Source organism: Trichomycterus rosablanca, chromosome 9 (genome assembly GCF_030014385.1).
Source record: "Trichomycterus rosablanca isolate fTriRos1 chromosome 9, fTriRos1.hap1, whole genome shotgun sequence".
NCBI lineage: Eukaryota > Metazoa > Chordata > Actinopteri > Siluriformes > Trichomycteridae > Trichomycterus > Trichomycterus rosablanca.
In genome coordinates this window covers 17985237-18009506 of record NC_085996.1, presented here as the reverse complement: position 1 = coordinate 18009506, position 24270 = coordinate 17985237, and the positions used below count along the sequence as shown (strand labels likewise).

Below are 24270 nucleotides of genomic sequence, written 5' to 3'. Positions count from 1 at the left end.
AAGAAAATAAATATTGATTTCCAAGGATTTCCACTGGAAAAGTGCAAAACAAACGAGAGAGCATCTGGGGTCCAAGATCCCAAAAATGGAACTATAATGGAGTAAACCAAATAAACAGCTCCAAACACTGTGGAAGGTTAACAGCTTTAAATCTGTGTGCAAACAGTCTGGCAGTTGCTGCTGCAAAATAAGACCTCACTGCAGCCCCTAAATAACACTTTATATTGCCAAGGCACTGGGTCAGATTTTTATGATTTATCTCACACATATACTACACAAATGCAATTTCTACAAAATATGGGACATTTAGGAAAATGAATCTCTGATTTGGTAATTGTCTTGAATCTTTTTTGACAAAATATTGTCACTTACAGACTTAATTGTATTTTGTAAATATTAAGCAATTTAAAATTTGATGCCTGCAAGACAATCTAAAAAGCTTATGAAAGAGGCATGTTTACAACTGTTTTACATAGCCTATATTGTTATGTACATAACTTACAAAACCTCCTATTAAATACTCTTTAATAATTCGTAAACTGAGGATTCTCTTGTTCATGATTGGTCATACATTCTCAAGACACAGATCTGAACTGCAGGCAGACAAGTCAAGCACACATATGTGCCCATAAAGCCATGCTGTTGATATGGTTGCAGAATAAGAACTGACATTGTTTTGTCAAAATAACTATTGATTTACTGAGTAAAGATGTCACCTTTACACAAATGCAGGTCACCCATGCCATGGGCACTGATGCACCAGATTTCTGGCTTTTGCACCTTTTTCTGGTCAATGTACGGATGGTCCTTTTTGTCTTTGAGTTTCATGTTGTATTTCTAAAAGCAGTGATGAACTGTATTAGGTGTCAATATTTTCCAAAGTACTTCCTAGCCCACATTATATCTATCCCAGTGGCATGACGTATCCCAGTAGTTTCTTATGCAATGTGAGTACTCAAAGGTTACACACAATCAACGTGCTTTCCAGCCTCGCTCTACACGGAACTCACCACAGAGATTACTTTAGATTGAAATCTTTTTACAATAGTGTGTAACTTCACACCAACAAAAGATATTGGTTGGCTGCTTCGTGGAATGAGTAAGAATTATGGTTAAGGTTAAGGAGAAGAAGCTTTCTAGTTTTGTTGGCAAAATTATTAAACAATACACACAGAAAAAAAGAGAGCTATAGCAAACACCTTAAACGTCCTTGTTAGTACAACTCGTTTGACAATCTGCAGTTGAAATGTTTAAAGAATCGCAAATTGTCTGCAGACAGATGTGCCACAAAAGATTTTACAATGCACTGTCAGATTAATGACAATAAAATAAGAAATAAGCCAGCACTCTCTTGTAAAAAACAGTGGCGTCACATGGATGACGGGTGTGCTAGTCTGGGGCCTAGAATGGATGTGGCAAATGGTAAAGGAATTATAATGGGTAACTGAAAACTACTAAATTGATAGAAACAAGGAAAATGAAAAGATGTATATGTATGTATTATGTTGAGGCTTTTAAAACAACCTGAGTTTTAAGTGAATGGTTTATTTGTTATGCACATTCTGACTAATTTTAAGTTTTAACAGTTTAATTTCACAAAATTTTCTAACACTAAAAGCAGTTCCTCAATCTAAACTTAAGTGTAGTCACATGACTTCTCAATAAATGTGACTCACCATTATTTCTAAATTGCTTCTACAAGTGCTGTGCTGGAATTTTTCTACCCTCTGGTTTAAAGACCATCAAAATAATTAAAACATGTTTTATAATGTACTGCATTTTACATAATAATGTAGATTACTATGTGACTTGGCCAGGTTTGACTCATTTTCAGCTGTGTGTGCATGAACTCACCCATTAACTCACTTTTTGGTGTATTCCTTGGCAAACGGGTCAAGTAGGAGAACTGGAGCCTGAGGCGTGTTGAGAGGTATCCTTTAGCCAGGGCACTGATGCTACACAGACCACTGTGGAGATAGAAAAGGAATTAGGATAGAAAGAGTTTGAAAATGTTTAATAATTCTGTATGTTATTGTCTTGCTCTTTAACCTCACAAAATAAAATTAAAAAAGCATGTTTTTAGATAAGGGTTTAAAAAAGTACTGATTAACCAAAAATTACTTTATGTTTGGTGTATAGTGCACTGCAAATAGTGTAACAGCCATTATTAAATATTATTAATAGACCACATATATATCACTGCTGCATAGAGAGCTTGAAGTCTTTTGTGATTTCTATGTTAGCCACTGTGGTTAGGTATGTTCTTCTAGATACATTAGACCTGTGTCATTTTCTAAATGTTATAGCTTTATTGTGGTAGAAACATGCAAGCAAGATGTAACAATGTAAAGCCCTGCACCTGCAAGGTCATAATATCTGAACCCATTTGCAAGAGACTAAACCAGAGTAGAACAATACTGTTACAAAGAAGCCACAAAAAAGAAACAGATTTTCATGTAATTTTTATCAGCTGCTTTATCCTGGTCAGGTTCCACCAAAACACTGGGCATGAGGCATAAATCCATTGCAGGGTTTAAAATGAACAAAAAATACATTGGTTGTGCAAGACATCTATACCTGGGCATTCACAATCATTTCATCCTATCATTTCCCTTTATTTTGTGGTCCAAATTCATCTTACCCTTTAACCCTTTTTTGAAGCTGACAGCACCTGACAAATTGCACAAATCTCACCACCCACAATAGGACCTAATAGGGTTTGCTTTTAATCTAATCTTAATTTGCAATTTTTATTTTTAACTGCAAAAAGCTGGTGAATAATTATGCCCAATCCACAACATTACAAAATAATTATTAAAGTGAGTCCTGAGTCCTGGGACTACTCAAAGGCTTGTGCCCAAACAATTACCACCATGCATCTAGGAATTAAGCAGCTGTGATAACCATACTGGATATGTTTACATGCAAAAAAAAGATTTTTGTCAATTTGAACAATTTGAAACTACATGCATATTGTACCCCATATGAGCAGCTACATTAGAATGTTAGCTGAATGTTTATTAAACTGTTTTTTTATTTTATTTAAATGAGTCTTTAATAATGTTAATCACAGAAAAAAAACATCCTCCAAATGTCACAGATGACAAGGAGAAAAGTTCATGTTCTGCATCACTCAGGTCCTTAATGTACCCTCTCCACATTTAATAAATCTTTAAAAAGTAATAACATGAATACTTTTTTTCTTTTTTGCTTAATGGATTATTAAAATAGTACCCACCTGGTACAGTTGGATAAAAGTTTCATATAAATCAGTCATAATTTTTTGACTCATACAGTTTAAGGTATATACATCTGAATTTTCTATTTTGGATGATCTATCAGTCTGAATATAAATGGATTAATAGGTCGCATGTAAACGCAGCAGCAGACAACAAGGTCGCCTATGAATGGGGCACTACTAAATTGTAGTAATGTAGAATGTAAACTAGAACATCCAGTGAGGATTCATGTTACAAAATGTCATGTCAGTTTTAATGCTCCCCTCTCTGCATCCACAGAATTTTCCAAACTTAGTTACCCAAGTAGTGATTTTAGCTGCTTTGGACTTCGACATGTTGGACATTTTGACTAATCGATTGCTAGTTGAATTGCCGCAGGATTGCTAGGACCACCTCATAGCAAAAATTAACCAGTAAACGTGAGACACTTAAATGCTACACGAATAAATTTTGAATTTCACAACCGCAAATTACGCAAGAAACAGCTCATTTCAATCCAAAAAAGATCAATTCCTAGTAAGACACCCAAAGACAGAGAAAAATGGCAAAACACACATAAGCTTGTACTTTCTGTATTCCATTACCACATCCCTAGCTCTTGCTTTGCATTAGCCTTTACAGGACTGAACATGTGTATGTCAACTCTTTGTGGTCTGTCTGCTGTGAAATGAACTTTCAGACACTAACCATCTTTCAGTAAGCTAGAACCCTGGAGAAATTTCAAGCATGATTTTACTTGCATGTTTTTGCACTAATGCTGGCTCAGCGAACCCAGAAAAACAAGACATTTTTGTGGGGTTGCATCACAATTAGTAATGGCGTTTACTCAGAGTAAACACAGGAAGCAGGGTTATTAAGCCTGGAAGATAAACTCTCACTGCAGCTATGTTGAACAGACTAAAACAGAGCAGTTAGGTCATGTACAATAGCTTTATCATTGCTAGCATTTGTAATGATCAACATCATTAACAGCTATTTAGGAATACACACGTGGTGTGTGTATTTAGCACTGCAGTAAAATGTAATTAAGTTGCCTGAGATCTTATCAATACAATTGAATATATTAACAACAGATGACACTGCTATAAAACATTTAACTAATAATCTGCTCAGCAGCAAGAATTGTATTTATTCATGAATTTATTCATTCATCCTCAGCATCCACTTTAAGTCTGGATCTTTGGAACACTGGGCACAAGGTGTTAAAACCCCATGGAAGAGTGCCAGGCAATCAATCATTCTCATTAACTCCTAGGTGTGAATAGAAAAGTCAATTCACTTAACTACATGTGTTCAGGAGGTGGGAGAAAACCAGAGTACCTAAAACCAGCCAACAAGAAACCACTGTTTACAGATTTTTTTTATCATACTATCGTCAGTACAAATTCTACTGCATAGCATACAAAATGTTCATGATAAATTTGTAGTTGTTGTGTTGAACTTTAATGTTAAAGGTTCATGTGCAATACAAACAAAAGCTTTATACTGAAAGTGGGAGTTTGGTATTTAGTAAAAAAAGCTACAAGTGTTAACACTTGTAAAATATAATAGTTCATACATATAAAAAAGCTAAAATAAATAAAAGTAAACATAGTTAATGGACTAAATGAAATTAAAACCATTTCATAACAAAATTTGAAATGAAATTTATCAGGGTGCTGAGCTTTCCTCTTACTTCCCTTCTACAAAATTATTCAAACTCATTAACATTTTATGTGAAGTAATAGAGGAAAGTTTGTCTAATCATTCAAACTGGCATTAATAAGCTAATGGTATTACAGTGCAGGAAGAGCCCTGGAGTGATTTGCCCCTGTCATCACCCTGCATCCCCTTTCCACTGCAACCATAGGAACCAACGAGCACCCTGTAAGGTGCACCTGCCTAAGGCTAAAATCTTCCAACCCTCTAACAATAAATTAAATCAAATCAAAGTCACATACATACAGTAGACTTACACAGTACATCTAGTGGTGAAATGCTTTTGCTCACCCAATAATTATAATAATATGTTTAATGAATAATATGTATGTAGTAAATACTGTGCTTGTAGATTTATGTTGTTTCCACCAAATAGCCTTCCTATCAAAACTGATACTCATTAATTGTTTAACTCCTGACCAGTATTGTTGTGGGAGGTAGTATTACAGAGAGCTGTATCGCAGACAGAGAGCCACACTATGCTCTATGTGAATCATCTACCACACATGCAGGCACCTCAACCAGCCAGCAGAGGTCACATTGCTGTTAACAATAAAGAATGCTGTTGACCTCACTCCTACAGGCACAGCCAATTCTGCCTATTAGACACCCCACTAGGTTAATAGCACTGGTAAGATCTGAGATCTCAGTGGTAGTGGGGTAGCACCGGTGTGCCACCCGAGTGCCTATGTGAATTCCTCTGTGTGTTTTTTAATGAGTGAAATGGTAAAATGGTGCAACCTGATGAATGATTGTATAAAGCTGGCAGTGTGAATAATTAGTTACTTTTTTTTTATATTCTACCCTTTAGTGGTTCTAATCTGCAGAAATATTAAATATTATTATATTAAAGATTATTACAATGCAGTATTATGACACAATGTAGTAAAACAGAACAGTAATGGTACCAAAATCATAACATGTTCCAGTGCATCAATATTTTTTAAGCACTATTCTACTATTCACTAGTCTCTGGCTGATTTGTGCTCCTGCCATATCTCAGACCACTCACTGTCCTTGACAACAATGGATTTTTTCATGAAATTTTTCCTAATTTTGTTCTCTGTGCCTTGTTCATAATTAATATAAGTCCTTTTATTAAATACTCCACTGCCTCTGTGTCTTTTTAATAAAGCATGTGGCTCCAGGTGTTCTGCAGATCCAGTGCAATTATCTTACATTTAATGGGACAACTTAAAAATTTATGGCAGGAAACTGAAAAGTACATTTGAACAATGGCCTGGTTGAGCCCGGCGACAGCTCTCTGTCTGCTCTGTCTTTATAGGAGGTGATGTGGGAGAGTGGTGGATTTTACTAAACTGTCTCAAGTGCTTTAGTGCAAACAATCTGAACGGCAATATCTGTTGTTCTCAAGCTGCACAAAACACTCCTGCCATCCCTTCTACACTTTATTCTTTTTATTCTCCCTTCTCTAGCCCCATCTCTATTTCAACATCTCCCAATAGCAGACTAATGGAAAAAGCACGGCTGACAGATGAGTGCATCAGAGTGGAATTTGCAGCAAAGCTGTGGACATTACATCAGAGGTTTGTGTTTTATTGTTGGCCTAGGAGTGTTCCCCTGACAGCCAACACTGAAGTGTCACATTACCCCTTGCAACAGCCGGGAAATTGGCCAAAGTGGATTTTCTGGTGGTACTGGCTGTCGCCTAGTAAAATTATATAGTATATAGGTCAAGAACTATTAATAGAGATACAACCCCAAATCAGAAAAAGTTTAGACAGTTTGGAAATGCAAATAAAAAAACTGAAGTGTTTCTTACAATTTTTATTTTTATTTTATGGCAGACAGTATGAACCCAAGAAATATAATGTTTTGTCTGGTTAACTTCATTTCATTTGTTAATATACATCCATTGCTGCATCTCAGGACTGCAACATATTCCAAACAAGTTGGAACATTAAAGCATTTATCACATATAAAGCGACCAAGCGATGAAGTGTTTCAGGTGTGTAGAGCTGGGCGGTATGACGGTACATTTGGTGTACCATCTTTGATTCCTCGTATGGTATGGATTTTTCATATACCGCCATACCAAAGCATAGTTAATACAACAGCTGTAGGCTTCAATAGGCAGCAAATCATATAATATTGTTCGCCACTGAAAGCGCTATGGAGCGTTGTGCAGCTCACTTGTTAACCAGCTCTCTACGTAGACAGCATCTGACGTCATCCTACATGTGCTCCAGAGAAGAAGGCTGTTCAAATTCTTAGATGCATTAAAATGCTCCCTAGTAACAAGTACTTTTCAAATGTAAATAAATTATCATTTTTTAATTTGTATAAATGTGTACAAGTGTCACTTGTCAGTGACAATTTCACCATTTTCGATACACGGAGGGAGATGTTAGTTGACATGCTAGTACGTTGTGCCATCTCATCCCATTGGTTTGAATGGCATAAGGCTAACTGTGTTAGCTTAGTAAGCGAAAACTATTAACGCTGTTTAAGTAGCGCGTCCGAATACTGTAACTTATAAGTTGATGACTTATTAGAATCCTCTCTACTTAGGCAGCTGCCTGTGTAAATTTTTGGTCATACCGCCCTGCCCTATGTTATTTTATCTCATTCTTCCTGCAAACACATCTTAGGTGTGCAACAGTAATAAAGTAATTCCTTGCCCATGAGGTGATATCAGCTATTAATAATAATAAGCTAAATAATGGTTCTTGGTGCAGTGCAGACAATGGGATCACAGATCATGGGTTTGCAGCTTGTGCCCTTGCCTGTTATGCAATAAAGTGATCCAAGCGCTGTAGAGGGAGAAATATGCAAATGCCTTTCAATCCTTTTTTCAATAACTTGGTCACTCATTTGGTGACACCTCATCACTGAAATATCATCCTTATTTAGTAGTACTACTTAATATGACATACACAATGTAGAACACAAACTCTGCATTGGCAGCAGTGCAGTGTAGTGCGGCCCACAATCAGGGTCTCTTTACCGTAGCAGGACACTAGGGGGGCTCAGTTAGCCCAGAGGGCTTACATTTTATTAAGAAGAGAATAAATAATCACTTGTGATAAAATAGCAAAATGAATAAGTTATTAGAATGTGGTAGACCTCTTGTGGTGTAATAAAATCTATTTTAAACTACCAATTACCTATGTTGAGTTTGAAAATGGACAAATAGACCCAGTAGAGGAAGCTTCCACCACCAGTTACACAGGCTTTGCAACATTAGCAGTAAGCCCACATCAACCAAAATCAGAAAATACCAAGATACACTGTATACCTTCATTATGAATTTATCAAATTTCCCATGAGCAAAGGTGCACCTCAAATACTTTTCAATCATTATGTGAAGTCAAATAAACTGATAGGACCTCCAAACAAAACATCACCAATACAGTAAAAAGCCTAAAGAAACATCTATTAAACCTTTGTTTAAAAACAACATTATAACCCATGTCAAGGTAGTCTAAAAACATTTTTTTAACATGGGGGGTCTAAAAAATGGTTTAGACCCGCTGTTGTAGAAGATACAGACACTCACTCTGTATTCAGGGCTTTATGGACAGGATTTAGGCAGCAACAGATTGGTGCAACAAGGGGTTTAACAGGCATAAATCACCACTTTTTGGGAGGTAGTTGGACACCTACAAAACGGGTTAATTCGTGTCATCTTCTCAGCCCTCCAACACTTGCCTTTCCCCTTTACACTCAGCGATGACTACTGTAGCTTCAACTTTGCACTCTAGGTTGAAAGGAGGAAATGGCTTTTACATCAGAGCATAATGACAAAAGCTTTTTTTTGTTTGGTCTAAGTTGTACCAGTAAGGAAAGCAGGAGGCAGTCAATACCTTTCCTAAGCTGACAAACAGGAAGTTGAATGACTCTATAAGGGACACCACATGATGAACAGATGACACAATTATATACAAGTCATCACAGAAATCATACAGAGTGTAAAACAGAGTAATTTTGTTAGCTTTACTCACCATCTCTGGTTGTAAGCCACAGACCTATAGACTTAGCTTAACATTCTGAGGTCACTGAGTTTAGTGTGATTGGCTTGTGTAAGGTAAGATTTTTGGCCTAATCTTACCTTTTCACAGAAAAACAACACCAGATTCTTCATGATATTGGCATGAGTCAAAAGAACACAATCCGTGCCAATCTTAGGGTTGTTATACAAGGCTAGGGACCTGGCACTGTGTGGTTTTCTGAATCAATCTGTAAAAGCCATCCAAGCCCGTCTGTCCATTTTACACTCATTTTCTCACTTACATGCCTTTCTCTCTCTCTTTTTGACACAGTTTTATTTTCTTAAACCACAGCTTTAAAAGCATCCAGACGCTTTAGTTGGATTTTGGCAGATTTCTGTTGGTTAAAATGAGAGTTTTTATAGTAATGTAATTGATAGGCTTAAAAAGCCCAGCAACAGAACAGTGGCACATCATGTATGTCTCCTTTTTATAGTGGCCTTTCAAAAATACCCTAAATGGCAACCCAGTTAAGGAAAGGGTTTTGACATCTATGATTATTCAATTTACAGTGGAACAAAGTGAGACTGACACACAGATTCTGTTTCAGACATTTTGCTATCATTTAAAACCCCAAAGTTATTTTATTTAGTGCAGTTGCATTTTTGCTGTTTTATCAGCATTAGTAAGCCTAATTCTTAATGGCTATACACCACTTCCTATAGTTTACATGTAGCAAATCCTTTAGAATGACATAGATTCTGCATGAATTGTGGTATGATCTTCACCCAAGTCCAAATACTTCTACCTAAACTACATAAAGACTCAAATATATATAATAAATAACACATTAATTATTCACAGTCCACGCTGTTAAAACAACCTCTACAAAAGAAATGTGTTGTAATTAATAACATGGGGGTTGTAAATGTTCCTGCTTGCAAACAAACACAAAACCCACATATGAATGTAAAGCATGGTGAAGAAAGCATTAGTTCTAGTGCTGGGTTGCTCAAAATTGTAAAGAAATACTGGAGAATGTAGGGACTTTCAATTGAAGCGTAATAGAAGTTACACAATTTAAGGAGACTATCACCCAAACCATACAAGTAAAAAGTTACAATAAAACAATCTGTGCTTTGTGATGGTCAAGTTAATTAGCAATTCAGTTGCTTTGGCATGATTGTCCAGAACAGTGTAAAAATTATCTTCACTAGTGCAACACAAACTGCTTAAGAATGTTGTTTAAGTACTTTATTTAGCCTGGTCTGTGAACAATTCAGTTCAAAGATCAAGCTGTTACTAATACTTCTATGGATATCACATTTTACAAGTGATTAATGTTGAAATCTAGATTATTTTGAAGGGTCACTAATGTTTTCTCACAACTCTATCTTTACCATGCTACACTATAGTGCCAGAAGTATGTGGATACCTGACCATGAACTTACCTGTTACTAAACCATGTCCATTTATGTTCCATTTAATCCCAAAAGTATTTACTGTGCCTTCAAACCTCTCATCAAGCCAAATCCTAATGGGCCTAAATCTTAGCAATGGGCATATAATTACATTTACATTTACATTTTCGGCATTTAGCAGACACCTTTATCCAAAGCGACTTACAGTACTGTGACAGTATTTTACCTAAGCAATTAGGGGTTAAGGACCTTGCTCAAGGGCCCAACACTGGCAACCTGGCAGTGATGGGGCTTGAACCAGTGACCCTTGGATTACTAGTCCAGTACCTTAACCACTAGGCTACAACTGCCTACACAATTAGAATGAGTGTCTACATACTTTTGGTCATATGGTGTAAAGAGGGATGTCTTTATATACCATTTTCTTAAAAGATGGATTCTGCAGTGATATTCTACACTATATTCTAGCTATAAATAAAGCCCTAGTGAACGGAATGTACAAGACATGCATCAATTGTATTATTGTGCTTTTGTGTTTTGACCACTTGAATAGCCTGTAATTCTATCTTTAATGATACAGTACGTTTGTAAAACCAGTCCCTCAACTGAAAATTTGATAGAGAAGTCACACACATAGCAGTCTGACAGCAAGCACTGCTCTCATTGTCACACTTTAGTCATACAGTGGCGCTTTGATGCAAGTGAGGGATTAAAGCTTTCAAAGCTTAAGCTCAGTGAAACTACTGGGAGTGTGCTGGTGCCATTCACGCCTCATGTTCCATGAAAAGCCCAGCTTTGTCAAAGCAAATTAAAGCTATACCGAAAACTTGCAAAAATCCACATCAAAGACATCATCAGCCATTCACACGGACAGAGCAACTTTTGAAAAACTTATTATAATCTTCATATGTCTCGTGGTGATACAGTATTGTTAGATTTAGCAATAGTAAAATCTAATTATTTTTCAGTCTCTTTATTAAAATACAACCAGAAAAAAACAGGAAATGCATATGCAGTTTAAAACAGCTTTGACAGGCTAAAATGGCAAGTATTTAGTGTGATCTTTCCTTACACTTGAGCAATAGCAAGAACCTGGCTCTCAAACCTAAATGGAATGGAACCCTGAATAATGTCATTGCCAACACCTGTATTTGTGCTAATATTTACAGTTAAAATGACTGCTGTGACACCAGGTTTGTGCAAGACATGCTTTATGCAGATTGTATTATTATTATTATTATTTATTTGCATTTTAACATCATGTTTTACACTCATTGCTTATATTCATGACAAAACAGGTAGTTACTCGTTACACAAGATTCATCAATTCACAAGTTTAATGTCAAACACAGTCATGGACAATTTGGTATCTCCAATTCACCTCACTTGCATGTCTTTGGACTAGGGTGGCCAGCCATCCGGCTTTAGGTCGGACAGTCCGGTTTTTCAGCTGCCAGTCCTCCGCCCATGCAACGCTAGGACGGACACTTAAAAATCCTCCTTTTGGAATGAACTGGTTAAATTTTTTATCAATATTATCTGTAATTGGCTCAGGTACATGTCGAAACAAATGCTCGCCCACCATTGGCCAATCGCAAAAGCTCCGCCCTCTAAATGCTAGTCTGTGATTGGGTGGTTGAATATCTGAGTCAATTAGTAAACTTTTGGAGGCAGCGAGGAACAGACTTAAATATTAAAAGTAGACACAACATGGTGAGTAAAACAGTAATTTGTTATAGAATTCTTGCTTAAATTGGTCAAGAACTCTGTTATATGGGTTATGGTTTCATTCTGTGTGTTGCAGTATCATGTCCCCCTGTTCCTGGTATGACGTCCTCCTTTTGGGGTGTAATGTCCTCCTTTTTGTGGCTATGAATGTGGCCACCCTACATCCTACAGAAACCGGAGCTCCTGAAGGAAACCCACGCAGACACGGGGAGAACATGCAAACTCCACACAGAAAGGAACCGGACCGTCCCACCTGGGGATCAAACCCAGGACCTTCTTGCTGTGAGGCTACAATGCTATCCACTGAGCCACCATGCCGCCCACACATGTTATATACATTTTATTAATTGGAAGTTTGCTAATATGTATAAGACAAACTTTCAATCACATCATTCCATTCAAAATGCCAAAGATCAGAATTTGACAGACAAAAAAATCATAATATTGCATCGGCAATGGCACTCTTAAAGGGAAATCAGCAAATAAACCGGATACCCAAGTAGTGGTTTACAAGCTTTACAGACTGAAAGGTGAGGAAAAGTTTCAAAATCAGATGAGAAGTTAGTCCTTCTACAGTCATAAGAAGCTTGATCAGGAATGGTCTTATTGGAAGCATAGCAGCCAACAAATCCCTTTTACAGAAGGGGAACTGACTGGTAAAAAGGCTAAGATGCTAAAGCTCACAAAGACAGGAATGAAGATCAGTGGAACAGAGTATTATGGAGTGATGAATTTAAGTTTGAATTTTTTGAGTCCAGTTGTCAACAACATGTAAAAAAAGAATTGAGATGAGAGAGAAGAAAGAGAATGAGTGCTTACAGCTCTCAGTTAAACATGGTGAAAGGTCTGTCCTGGTTTGGGGCTGCATTTCTGCCAGTGGTTGAGGCAATATTGTTCAAATTGATGGGAACATGAATGCTGAAAAATACAAAATTTTAATTTATCCTGCGTTCCGTCTAGAAAACGCCTGTTGGGAAATAATTTTATTTGTCAGCATAATACCAATCCCAAGCACACTGCTAATGCAGATAAATCATATTTGGAAAGAAGAACAGCTGATAAATCACTGCCAGTCATGGACTGGCCTCCACAGAGTCCAGACTTGGATATTATAGAGAAAAGTATTGGAAAAAGGGAGGCCAAGGGAGGTCACAGTAATTATAAATTTTTTTTTTTTTTTTTTTTTTTTTTTGTGTATATCACATATTTTCAGTATTTGCTGTATGCATCCTAATACAAAGAAAAAGGGAGAGAAAGGGATATGTGAAGCATTTGTTTTCAGACACTCCTAAATAAGATTTAACAAGATGTCTGTCAAGGAGTTGGGGAGTTTCTAAAAAAGAGGAAGTTTGGGGTTCATGGCCATAAGGCTTTACTGTAAATTCAATCACTGTTTCCAAGCAACAAGCTTGTCATGAGCCTGTCACTGCAACTTTCACATCTCAATCTTAATCTTATAATTCAAAAGATGTACCAATTCTAACAACCTTCCACTACATTAGACATGGTAAGTGTTAAAATGCTCACAAAGAATTCTCTTCTTTTGATGACTGACAAGCAACTAGGAGAGGATTTAGAAAATGGACATTTAAATGGGTTGATCATACAATACATCCAGTTTCATTTAATAGTGAAATAAACCAGAGTAAAGATTCCTTTAGCAAACCCACCCACTAGTATATTTTTGGAAGGTAACTGGAGGCAGGCATCAAACATGAGACAGAGGAGCAATGTAGCACCTACATTAACTAATATTTCTTCTAAATGCCATCACTTTTTAGAGGTAAACAGTACATACATAGATGTGAACCGAACACAGACAGTATACAGACCCTTTTTAGACTTTCCAATACATCCTCTAATACATCCCTTGAGTACCAGTAGTGTAATGCTGGTCTTGGATAGTTCACATCCTAGCTTTGCACCACTATTTATGAAGAATGAAGTTGGGCAATTGTTGAAACTTTACATACACCTTGACCGTGACAGCTTAGCAAGAAGGCAATAACAAAATGACGTTTCAAACCAAGATACTTTGTACTTGCCATTCACTTTGTGTTGGAAAATAAAATATTCAATTAAAGAAGCCCATTTTCGTGCTGTGTTGTTGGCAGAAAGAACATTGTGCTGTAACCATAGATTTTCAGAGGACCAAGCAATAAAACTGACAGTAAAATTGACCAATCATATAGTCACTCTAAATGGGTGGGATATGTTATTGCTAACTTTATGACACTTTAAGTTTCGCCTGCTGTACCAGCTGTAATTATATGTCTTTTGGATTTTTGATGCTCATTTATTTGAAGCAAATGGCCAGTATACAAATATTGATACAAATTAGATCTCAAAGATCGGAATCGGGGCCGATCAAGGCATTTTTTAACTGTTTGGTATCGGCTTTACTAAGGCCGATCCTAAGCCCGATCCTTTGTTTTACGTCAGCATGCCCGCTGTGTGGAAATACTTTAAATTGGAAAGTGAAACAAGTCCAATAGCGAAGTGTAATGTCTGCAATGCGAGCTTTTCACGAGGCGGTAGGAGCAGAGCTGCGTTCATTACTGTAGAATTTTACTATTTATATGGTGTGTGAGTCAAGGATCACACCGGTTTACAAAACAATAACTTTTAATCCGAGTATGAAAACTTCAGGACCATAACATACAGCTTTTACGAGTTTACGTGTTACAAGACTGAACGACATCTCAGTATCAAGCACTCTGATTGGCTTAGTTATATAACCGAGCGTCGTAGTGATGCACTTGCTTAATAAAGAAATGAATACACGGTATATTCACAAATTGTCGGGAGCATAAAACTTTATTAACTTCTTCTGTTATGGTACCGAATAGCAGACAGCTAGAGTCATCGCGTTATTCCATGCGCTATGGAAGCCCCAAAGGGTCAAAACACACTCACTTCGCGTAGAAACGTCCATCAAACCATTGTCACAATACAACCACAGAAAAGTTTGTTACAGTTACAACAAGCATACAAGTATGGCTCATAAGAAACAAACCAGATATCATTTAACCAAACGATCTACAATTACTACCAATTTGATACGGCACCTAAAAAATAAACACTCAGCCGAATACAGCGAGTTTATTATTACATGATGAAAAGAGGAACCGGCTGTCCGCTAACAAGGCAGAGATGCTGATTTTCCTCAAAAAGAACCTTCACTTTATTTTGAGTGTTCTAGTTTTACTACTACAATGCTGCACTAAGTTTGTTTACTTTTATTTTGTAAAAATAAAAGAACATTAAGCAATAGCTTGGATGCAGGCAATTATTTTCCTACAGCACTGCAGAGCTATTCAGTTGTTAAACATATACATTGGATTAATTTGAATAACTGTAATGTACTTGAAGTGTGCACTGTGTGAACAGTATTATCTAGTTCATATCTAGACAATATCTAGAAAATACAAGTATCGGTTTAAGACTCGATATCGGATCGGGATCAAAATTAATGATCGGGATCAGGAACAAAAAAAACGTGATCGAGACATCCCTAATACAAATCAGTAATATTATAAAATAAAAATATTTTTATTGATCAGAATGTACTTTTTGTTTTTTTAAGGTAACAAATAAAAAAAGCTAAAATTATATATATAAAAGCCGACATTCTAAGCTTTAATTACATAATCCTGAGGGGTCATTTGGTAATTACATTACAAAAAATTTGGAAATTACATTACTAAAAAGTTTTCAAAGCTGATAAAAATCACTACAAATACTTATCTTTGATCATTTCTGTTAGCTCTAGCTAATAGGCTAACCATACAAATCATGTTTTCCAAACCACACTCTAGGTATTAAATAGTAGGTAAATGAGTGTGTTATCAATACTATTATTACTGTTTTGACTGTGTATTGTCTTGGGTGGTGAAGGCCTTGGGACAGAGAAGCCAGGTGTAACTCTGTACCTGCCAACTTAACTAAGCAGGACAATAATGTGGCTGAACCAAAGTTATGAAACTTAAGAAATAAACAAAATCAAACCAAAGCCACAAGGCAGGACTTGAGAATAGAAACCAGTGATAGCACCACTAAAGCAGAAACACTGCACTTAGCATGATCGCCAAGGAAGACAGGCAACACATCAAGACTGGAGAAGAAACCAAAAGAGCACCCGGGTGCAACTCCTTCAGCTACTCAATCCAGTGGTGAGCCACAACCAAAATGCCTTTCAGAAAAGATGAACTCAGAAAACCAGAAGTAGCTAAAAAGTTCCCAAGGGAAAACAAAGGATGCCAAGACAGCTACAAAACCAGAAAGCTGCCATTGTTCACTGACTAGTTCCTAAAAATCTGAAAAAAGAATGTTAGCAAGCAAGCCAGCAAAAGGCTGCTTTATGTACTGTCATTTTTACCTTAAACTTTAATATTTACACAGTTTTGAGATGTTAAAGCATTTTAGAGAAAGAGATATTAGACAAAAGATTTTTTTTAAAGTGAGCAGTGAATGACAATACAGATGCACTCCACCAAAACAGTTCTGGACTGTGAGTGATTTTAATATTGACTACTAAATTAAAAGTTTTGGTCTCAGATGTTATAGGCCTTTTTATTTTTTGACCAATACAATGCAACAAGTAACAAGTAAAGAGAAGAACAAAACACTTAACAAAAGAGGAATGGAAAGTATGTATACAATTTTACAAAAGCACTATGATATCATTTGAACACTGATGTGAACAGATGATAAAGATCTCTCTTTAAGGAAAGTATGTGAAAGAAGCATGTGGGAAGCTGTCTCTGTCCTCAAAAGCACATTATCTATTCACAACCACACCTCAGCATGCCAACTTTCTCAGAGATCACCCATCACAGCCTGGGTTTACTGCATGAATAGCAGAATGAGGAAGCCACTACAGCAACAAACATCCCCTGACAAAAGTGTGAAATTAGCGTAAATAAAAGCATTACCTCCAGGATTCTTTTAGCAATACAAGCAGTTTCTGTCTTTACTTTTGTAATCTCACACATGTTAGGAGATATTAGGTGTGTCTTCAATCAGTTAATTAGTTCATTAAAATCATTCTAACAACCAGGCAGCTGCAAAAATACTTGACATCCTTTCCTTATGAGGATCTTATGTTTAGCAGTAAAGGGCTGGGGAGTGGAAACAGCAGGCAACAACACAATAATGTGGTCTTCTTATCTAACTAAGGGCATTTTCCACTGTACACTTAAAAACAGAACCAGTCCAAACAGGACCAAAGGCCATGTTCTTGTTTTAGCCTTTTTTCCAAAAAATTTGAGCCCTTAGCCAAAGTGACGAAAAGGCTACCTCCTTATAACAGGATTAGAAACCTGCACAATGGCAAGTGTATTAAATAAAATAAAATGGGCAAGGTAAGGATGTTAAAAACTTATAAAGATGGCACACATATGATCTTCCACCTTCCTAATCATGCCTACAGCATCCTTTGATCATGCAAATGAAAAAAGAGAAAACTCTAGTCTCTTAACTGTACATCCACACGTGCTAACAGGGTATGTGTTCCTAATAAATTGAACAATAAGTTTAAACAGTGTTTAAAAGTCCTAAGGACAATGCTGCACCTGATGTACTCATAACAGAACAACACTACATTGTCATTACCATTTTAGTGTTAATGCAGTGTGAAATGGTCCACCACCGAAACATCTGGTTACTGGGTGTCTTTTTTTTTTTATTGGGAAATGAATAAATGTACCTGAAAAGGGGCTTTGTGAGTGTATAGGTATCTTGTAGTTGTAGGCCTGCCAACATGTGAGGTGATGTCTACCTCTAGCATTAAATCTGCTTTTACATGGGCGGCTGATGTATAATGTAAATTTTTTTTGTAACAGGACAAGTGGCATCCTGCTACTGAGGGACGAGGTGAAGTTTTTGCACCTTCAATAATTAAAAATGAACCCAAGTGTAGGATGCTTGACCAGGGAAGAGCAATACTGTAGCTAAAAAATGCACTAACAAAAGGGGAAAAATGCAAAGCCATGCAGTGGCCTAAATAACAGAAACAAAGCAACAAAAAAACATCCACAGCCCACAACGTGTATGCACTATAAACCTTGCTTTTTATAGCAGATACACAGCACCAATTAGTTATTGGTTAATAAGTCTTGCACAATGTGTGGCTAATCACTTAGCAAAATACATTTGCCAAAACCTCACCCACGAGTCCCACTGGGTCATGCTGCTGCTTGAACCAAGCAGATGCATTTGGTACTGGAACTGAAACTTCTGGTACTACTCCAGTTACTAGTTAAAAAACCATTTCTTCGATCCAAAAGTTTCAATATTTTGTGCAGTGGAAAAGGTCTACAGAAAGAGCCATTCCAGAGCAAGGTTTACAGATTGGCAGCATCTTATATTTAACAAGCAGTTAGTGAGGTCGGAACGTGTCAGTGATGCTGGGGGAAGTGGTCACAAAGAGGTGTTAACTTGACTCCCCAGAGACTTGAGCAACAACCCCACAACTGTGCAGATGACGTTGACTAACTCTCCACACATGCTCACGCCTACACATTGCTCTATAGTCTGACTTTCTACTTGTCAAAAAGGAAAATATTTACTCCAAAGTCAGGGTTCAAATACCTTGGAACAGCCTTAGAGATCCTAGCTTAAAGGAGACCTGTCACAAAGAACCTTTATTCAGAAAACATTTCTTACTCAAGTTCTGTACAAACAGAAGGTGGCACCTCCAGGCCTGGAAAGTGGGTTCCACTGGAGAAAAGCTACTCAGATTTCCCTCCTGTTCTCTCTCACAACAACAAGCTCCCCAGTGGAGCAAGTGGAACACAGCCAATATTTCCCCACAGCTAAGTATTACCCATGGAAAAATTCACACATGACTGCTCACTCTTACTTACCTTCTCTCTTCTACACAAACACTCTTTTTCCCATGCTGGTTCTGACTGATTTTTTTCTATTGCTTGCTAGCCACTGCCAAAGGGAAAGGGAAAGAAAATGGTGCAGCACTCTTGCCTATTTTCCATGCCTGTCATAACATGAATCCGCTGTACAAGATCAGTTAATTTTCAGAAAATGAATTTCCATCAATTAGGGAAGCTGCTGCATCATAGCGACAACTCAGAAAGGTGGGTAAGTTCATTCAGAATGTACCCTGCTTTTAAGGAGGACTTCTACAAACCTCATAGTACTTCTTAATTAGAACATCAATGGTAAGTGTTTTTCCAGCTCCACTGAGATGCACCGCAGCCTCCCGGTGCTTTCTGATGTGTTTGTTTGTGTATTGTGTTTCCCACCACAGTCACTTCTGCCCTCCACCCTCTGTTTTTGCCCTGTCTGGTAACTTGTGGTAATGAGGTCCACTGAGACTAAACCCGGTTGGGATTTAGTAAAGTGTAAAATTAACAGGACTCAAAAACATTCTTCAGCCACTTGCATTATGGAATGCCTTACAACGGTCCTAGAGCCAAAAATGGTCTTCATATGTTAAATTTTATTTAAGTTACTTTCTAGTATGCTTTTGCAAAGGAGCGGATTTAAAATTTTAAAGGAGCAGAGAGTCAACTGCTGCATACAAGTTATCTATGGCTGCAAACTGTTACTTACTAAATAGTGTAACTGGACCAACTGGGCCCAGCTGCAGAATTTTACTTCATCTGCCATGCCGGTTAGGACTGCAAAATAAAATGCAAATCTGTCAGTTTCTTTCAGACTTAGGGTGTGTTCGAAAAGCTAGTGTGCTGTCTACATAGGCAGCACTTTACGTCATCCTGTGCGCGCTCCCGAGAAGGAGGCTGTTCGAAATCCTAGATGCCTTAAAATCCACACTTCTGAGGCATCTTATTATTTCAATGTTATTTTGGCTCAAGAACGAGTGAGCATCGAACGCTGCCTTAGTGATCAAGACAATCCCAGCATTAATGGCTGACGGGGCGGAGAAACGAATGGAGTTATTTTCAAACGTAAATAAAATATTACTGATTTTTAACTTGTATAAACTTGTACCGAGTGTTTTTATTTGCAAGTTCGGGCTTGTCAGGAAATTTAACCATTATCGGTACATGAAGGGAGATGTTATATTGACGTTAGCGTGCTGTGCTACCTCAGTTTAATGAATTTAATGGCGAGATGCTAAATGCTAAACGCGAAATGCTAAACCCGATGGAATCGCTGTCTAAGTAGTGCGTTCGAATAACCTGACTTATAAGTCACTGATTATTAGAATCCTCTCTACTAAGTCAGCTGCCTATGAAGACAGTAAGACAGCAAGGCAGCTCCCTAGGTTTTCGAACACACCCTCTCTTTTGCTCCATGTGGAAGGTTTCCTATTAAGTCTTGTTTTTTATCAGTGTTTGCCAGCTCCTCTGTTGGCAAATTTGATGGTCCCTTATCCTCCGTTAGTTACTGTGTTGTCCTGATCAGGGTTATGATGGGTCCAGGACCCATCCCAGAATCACTAAACATAGGACCAAATAAAACCCTCAAAAGGGCACAAGCGTATAATAATATAGTGTAAATATTGCATGTAGTTTAGGACCCATGCAAGTATTCTGTGTTTGACTAATTTAGTTTCTTCTACTGAAACTGTGGTATTCCAGTGATAGCTTGGTGGTTAAGGTACTGGACTAGTAAGCAGAAGGTTGCCGGTTCAAGCCCCGCCACCACCAAGTTGCCACTGTTGGGTCCCTGAGCAAGGCCCTTAACCCTCAATTGCTCATCGTGTTCCGCTCATTGTGTAAGTCGCTTTGGATAAAAGCGTCTGCTAAATGCTGAAAATGTAAATGTAAATGTATTCTAGTGGGTTACTAACTGAAGGTTGTGGGTTTGAATTCCAGCTCTGCCATGCAGCCACTCTTGGGTCCTTAAGCAAAGCCCTTAACCTTCTCGGCTCCAGGATATGGCCCTGCATACATTCAGCTTCTTCCAAAGAATATGTGATGAAGAATTTCATTGTACTGTACATGAACACATGTATATATAAAAAATAAATACATTATATCTTCTCTAGTTTAAATCATCTTTATTCTGTTTCCTTCCCAAAGAAAGGAAATCCTCTCATGCTCTTATTGTTTGTAATTGTTGGGCTTGCAACTAGTCCTTGGGGAGCTCACATTGCATCACCAAAGGTTATGCCAGGAACACTGAGCAAAAGGCAAGAATAAACCCTGGACAGCTCATCAGTCCACCGCAGAACAGGGCAGGGCAAAGCAGAACACACATACACACACACACACACTCACAGGGGACAAGAGTAACATGACAAACCTTCCCAACCAACAAGAAAATAGTACATAAGAAAGCAGAATTCTGGATAGAAGCCAGAACCCTGGAGAAGTGAGTCAACACTACCTGCTGCAGCCCTGTACCAGAATAGTCTATACCATCCAGATTAATTAGACAAAATGTGATAACAAATTCAGATTGATCATGGAGGTGTTGTGTTTTAACCATAAACATTTGTAACTTAATATTGTATGTGTGCATTTTTTTATCTTCTTCTCACAATCTAGTCATTTCCAATTAACCTGGTTGTACCTCCCTCCACTGCTGCAGGCCAAGAAGGGCTGTTCCTAACACACACCCTCTCTGACACAAGCAGATGCCAACCTCTTCTTTTCACCTGCAAAAGCCAGGTTCACACAGGGATCAGTATTGCATACGAAGAGTCGCACACTGATCTCCATTATCCCTCGTCTCTATGCAGGCACCATCGACCAGCAGATGCCACAATTGCAGCAGCAATTGCCGGAGCCCTCCCACCCGGCAGACGTTATCCAGTGGTGTCTATAACATTAGCCAATCTAGTCTGTCAGTAGTAGACCTGAGATTTTAACTCACAAACTTAAGATCTCAGCACCGGTGGGCTCATTTTTGAAAATAAAGTGAACATCACACAGTGAAAAATCCGTGAATGAAAAGGAGCCCTATGTAAATACACTATATGGACAAAAGTATTGGGACACCCCTTCTAAATTTAATTAATGTGTTTAAGCCACAACACTTGCTAACAGGTGTAATAAATCAATTATGTAAAAGGAAATTATATCCTTCCAACTTTGCAGCAAGTTTAGGGAAGACTGTTTCCTTCTCTAAGCATGTGCATCTGTGCACAAAACAATGTCTATAAAAACATGAAGAAAAGCTTGGTTTAAAGAAACTCCAAAGGCCTGCACAGAGCTCCGACCTCAGCCCCACTATACAACTTTGGAATGAACTCAAACATTAATTGAGGCTTTCTTGACCAACATTGCCCAGCCATACAAGTGCTTTCTTGACATTCTCAGAAATACTTCAAAGTCTTATGAGAAGCCTTCTTAGAAGAGTGGCTGTTGTTATAGCTAAAACATCATATAGTATCTGTTTGACAAACATCTATTTTTATAGCATTTGTTTTTAAAATAAAATGTCCAACAAGCTCATGGTCAGGTGTTCAAATACTTTTGGCTATGTAGTGTATACCATACACTTCTTTTGGAGAAAGTGGCTAGCTATTACTGGGCTGTACTTTTTAATGTTGATGATGTGTATGTGTGTGTGTCCACAGAAGTGTGTGTACCCATTCTGACAGCTGTTACAGCAGCAGCAGCGGCACTCTTGCCGGGGTGGAGGGGTTTCCACACATAGCTGGGAACTTGTGTATGCATGTGTAGAAATACACTGGGTTCTCTGTGAGGCTCAGACTAATTTGCAATCAAACCATCATCATCTTGCCTAAAGCACACATACAAACATGATTGGCCAGTTCATGTGTGAGACAACTGTACTTGTTCTGCCCATGTAACTCTATGTGTGAGTGGCTGTGGTATATAAACACACATTTGTCTGTGTGTAAGTGCATCTCCCTGGAGTGCCATCAAAGATTAGATCAGTCTCAGTCAAATAAATAAAAAGAAAACACAATCAAATCTCCCAGTTGGCCTTTTTAAGAAGGTGAAAGCAGAATTTTTCCATAAGCTCTGCCCACCATCTGGCTGCTGAAGTCTGTGTTTTATTAATGGATAAATGTGCAGGATGATGAAAAAGTGGCAAACTGAAAAGACTTAACTCTGACTGATTACAGTTTCTTTTTTAGCCCATCACACTTGTAGGATGTAAGTCATGGCCTAGAGAGCCACTGTAAGAAATCAATTAGTGACTGAATGACTGGAGAAATCAGCTAGCTAAGCAGTGCACACTAATACAATGTGATGGGCACAAATACTCTGTTTGCACCTTGATCAGTGCACTGTGAGGTTTTGTACTTGCAATGCAAAACTGGATGAGACACTTTCTTTGATAACACACCTGAATTCTATCAACCATTCCTTTAACATTTTGCCACTGGACAAAAACAGCTGACCAAAATCATTTTTAAACAAATTTGAGTCAACAAATAAGCAGTGACGGAAACTTAATCAATTGAAAGCTTACTAAATTACACTGCATTTGTCAGAACCACCACATACACACTCACATTCACCTGTACCCTCTAACCCTAAAAATAACACCTTCATTATGTAGTGTTCTATGGGCATCTGAAAATCACTAAAGCTGCATTTTTCAGGGCCGCATGGGTGGACAATTGGTACAACTATATGGCCACAAAGGCACACCACGCAGATTAAGCATAAGGCTCCCCCAGCCAGGCATGAGAGCTACCCAGCTGGAGGAGTTTCCAGCATCCATATAAAATTGATAATGGGATGTGTACGCAGCGGGAATGGAAAATTCTGAGGTGCCTTACAAGGTTTCCACATTCCTTTCTGCCTGCAGGCCAGACATGCATGCACTCCATCTGCTACAGCTCACAACAGTTGTTTGTGTTCTCCTGAGTATGTGAGCACAAGGAATTTTGACTATGTTCATGTATTCATGTCTGTGTTGCCTAACAGGTACATAAAAATGCCTCAGCATAATTCATTTATTCATCTTCAGTAACCGCATTATTCTGTCTAGGTCCAAACCTATCCCAGAAACACCAGAAACAAGACAGAAATAGATCCTGGACAGGGCAACAGTCTGTTTCAGAGCGCAAAACATGCATGCACCATGTGACAAGTAGGTCTATGTATTAATTAAAATGGGTTAATATTTTATAAAATAAATTTAAAGAATGAATAAGCTTTATTTAGACAAATCTAATGTTTTAAAGAATCATTTTAGTAATCTCTTTATCTTGATCAGGGTCAAGGTGGGGCTGGAGCCTACCAAGAAACACAGGGCTGGGTGCAAGGGGGACAAGGTGTTTTAATGTATTTTAGGGCATTATTTACTCAGTAACACCTATGT

General features: G+C 37.8%; 1 protein-coding gene across 4 annotated transcripts in view; it reads right to left on the bottom strand.

The window, feature by feature from the left end:
• Positions 1 to 24270, bottom strand: part of hivep2a (HIVEP zinc finger 2a) — a 105229-nt gene that overhangs the window by 20366 nt on the left and 60593 nt on the right. For 2 of the 4 annotated variants that reach the window (XM_063002002.1, XM_063002004.1), the window contains one exon: positions 1867 to 1967. The exons of 1 other annotated variant lie outside the window; for it this stretch is intronic. The gene's annotated coding sequence lies outside the window, so the exon portion shown is untranslated. Of the gene's footprint in view, positions 1 to 1854; positions 1968 to 24270 lie in introns of all 4 variants that reach the window. One more of the 4 variants, XM_063002003.1, reaches the window with a different exon arrangement.